The sequence below is a fragment of the Benincasa hispida genome, chromosome 1, assembly GCF_027475165.1.
Source record: "Benincasa hispida cultivar pf3 chromosome 1, pf3_genome.v1.1, whole genome shotgun sequence".
In the NCBI taxonomy this organism is placed as follows: domain Eukaryota; kingdom Viridiplantae; phylum Streptophyta; class Magnoliopsida; order Cucurbitales; family Cucurbitaceae; genus Benincasa; species Benincasa hispida.
The window spans coordinates 69,056,713-69,059,818 of NC_143478.1; the positions used below are offsets into that span (position 1 = coordinate 69,056,713).

General features: G+C 35.1%; 1 long non-coding RNA gene across 2 annotated transcripts; it reads left to right on the forward strand.

The window, feature by feature from the left end:
- Positions 1–430: 430 nt before the first annotated feature.
- Positions 431–2,568, forward strand: LOC120071329 (uncharacterized). Of its 2 annotated transcripts, none has more exons than XR_005480208.2 (2): positions 431–790; positions 895–2,568. It is a non-coding gene; the product is annotated as an uncharacterized LOC120071329 (long non-coding RNA). The 2 variants fall into 2 exon arrangements; XR_005480209.2 differs by having other exon boundaries at positions 431–781.
- The last annotated feature ends 538 nt before the right edge of the window (positions 2,569–3,106 follow it).

The window sequence follows — 3,106 nt, forward strand, 5'->3', positions numbered from 1 at the left end:
CTTTATGACCCTATGTGACATCCTAAGTTTTTAGATAATTTAAATTTAATTATCTTGAAATATTTGGAGGTTATTTTGAATTTTTTAAGTTAAATTGAATGTTGTGCAAGTATAATTTAATTTTAAAAATTTGCTTCATTGAAGGTTTTGGGAATTTAAATTTAAACTTAATTTAAAGAGAGTTGGGATTTATTTCAACTTTTAATTCAATTTGTTAAATTGAATTAAATTTGGGAGATTTGAAAATTATTTATAATCTGGGTAAGATAATTAATTTAAATCAATTTTATAGGATAATTAGTTTAAATTTATTTCTCAAAGGGATTTGGAAGTTTAATTTTTTTCAAAAAAAAATTAATTGGGATTTGGAATTGGAGAAGGAAATGGAAAAGGAAAAGGAAAAGGGTTTGTTATATATATATATATTGGAAATAAGGAAGAAAGAAAAAAAGAAAAGAAAAGAATTAGTAGATCTCTCTCTTTTCCTCTGCAGAAGAAGAAACGAAACGCCCATTTCACGCTTCTCTCGCTAACTTTAGCCAATGACCAGCCATCGTCTACCGCACAACCACCTCCCTTCGATCTCCGTCAATCGTCTTGTCGTCGCTTCAAGTCCGCCACCGCTCAAGCCCTATCGCCCGCTGGTAGATCTCGTCGTCGATCGATGAGTCTGTCCAGCCATGCCGCTGCCCAACTTTGAAGCTGCCAGTCTCCGCCACGCCTATTCCAGACGCCACCGCCAGCCAGCTAGATACGAGCTGCGTCGTCCAGAGCAATCAAGGTGTTTCTAGTGAGTTCTTGTTGGTTCTAGACTTTCTCTTTTGAAGGGTTTTGACTTAAGTCTTGAACACTCAAAATGAATTGGGTTTAATTTTGTTTTCTTCTTGACGTTAGAAGGATAAAATTGGAGTTTTTGCGAGGTCTTAGACTGCTGTCCAGCGGGTCGGAAACAATTCCGATAAGATTTTGGTGGGATACCTAAATTGTTTCCATGACCCATTGAATGTTGGTTTCGCTCTTTGATGTCGTTTGAAGTTTGGAACGAAGTTCTAAAGTCGGGAACGTGGGCGTTACAAGGATCCCCTTTTGGAGGATTTTGGGAAGTTTTTGGTGAATTTTAGCACTCCTTTTGGATGAAGGGTAATTGTTGAAAATTAAGTTATTAAATTTTGGATTTGAGTTATGTTTAGGTTAGTCAACTGAATTGAGTTTTGGAACAAATTTTGGACAAAGCCATAATTTCGGTCTTGATTTAAAGTTGTGTTTGGCAAAAGGAAGATAAGCTTACTTGGGTTTAAATTCTGAAGTAAGTAATCTTACTATTGGAACCACCTTAAGTCATGATGCCTGATTAGTGAGGATATATGAACATATGGTTGTCCTGTTTGAAGTATGTTATAAGTATGAGCATGATCTTAATGTATAAGATATTTTATAAAAATGTATGAGCGTGATCTAGATCTTAATTGACATATATTTTATAAGAATTGCTAGCAACCAAATTCCAAATGAAATATTTGGGAGAGACTCATGTTCTTGGAATCCAAATCGTTCAAAATCGCAAGAACAGAATATTAGCCCTATCTCAAGCATCGTATATAGACAAGATGTTGTCTAGATATAAACTGCAAAATTCCAAAAGAGGTTTGTTACCATGGAGTTCATCTGTCGAAGGAACAATGTTGTAAAATACCTCAATTGAGGATATGAGACCTATTTCCTGCATTAGCAATTGGTAGTTTGATGTATGCTATGTTATGTACATGACCTGACATATGCTACGTAGTGGGAATAGTTATCAGTTCAATCCAAGATATGATCATTGGACTGCCGTTAAAAATATCCTTAAGTATCTTAGGAGAACGAAAGACTATTTGCTAGTGTATGGTGCTAAGGATTTGATCTTTACATGATACATTGACTATGACTTTCAGATCGATAAAGATTCAAGAAAATCTACATCAGGATCAGTGTTCACTCTAAACGAGTAGTTTGGAGGAGTATAAAGCAAAGTTGTATTGCTGGCTCTACTGTGGAAGTTGAGTACGTAATTGCATGTGAAACGACAAAGGAAGTTCTATGGCTTAAGAAGTTCTTGACGAATTTGGAAGTGGTTCCAAATATGCATCTGTCTATAACTCTCCATTATGATAATAATGGTGTAGTTGCAAATTCTAAAGAACCCAGAAGCCATAAGTGCAAGAAGCACATTGAGCTCAAATATAATCTCATCAAGGAGATTGTGTAACAAGAAGACATGATCATCAAACAAATAGCCTCGGAGCACAACATTGTTGATTTGTTTACAAAAGCCTTCACGACTAAAGTGTTTGAGGGTCACCTAGTGAGTCTAAGACTAAGAGTCATGTAAATTTAGGGCAAGTGGAAGAAGCCATAGGTATGTGATGTTCTAGTTTATTATATTTATGTTTTTTTCTCTCATGCTCATGTAAATGACCCCACTGGAGTTTGTTGGAATTGATGCCCTAAATCTCATAGGTCTTCTAGTTTGTAATTTTAATGTACAAATATTTTATTATTTAATAAAATATGAGATGTTTTATTCGACATTTAGTAGCATTAACCCACAAAACCAATAAACTAGCATCCAAGGTTATCTTATGTAGCTTAAACATATATGTAGAGACATACAGATAGCTCATGTTTAATTAATAACCTAAATGGACTGTAGTAGATGGATAAGACTGGGTACCTTATTCTGGTGACGCTACAAATACGACCCGATTTTATAGATGTTACAATTGTTGTCAAGTGCTACAAATGATTTGATCCTGATCATTCATGTGGAGACATGTGAGTGGGGTATTCTATACAAAAGAGTTTGTATAAGATCAGACCATGAAATGACTAGTTTCATTATATAACACCATTCATAATAGAGACTTATATTTCACCAAGATGACCAAAAGTGACGTGACCTGAATCCTGAGTGAGCTATGAACTCCTACTTGTGAAAGCGGTTCTTTGATTTATATGGATGAGAGTGGTCAGATTGCTGACTCAATAAACCTACCATTTTAGGGATTTGTCTGATTGAGAAGTTGGGAATATAGTTACACAAAACCAAATTCACTCATTCCCTAGC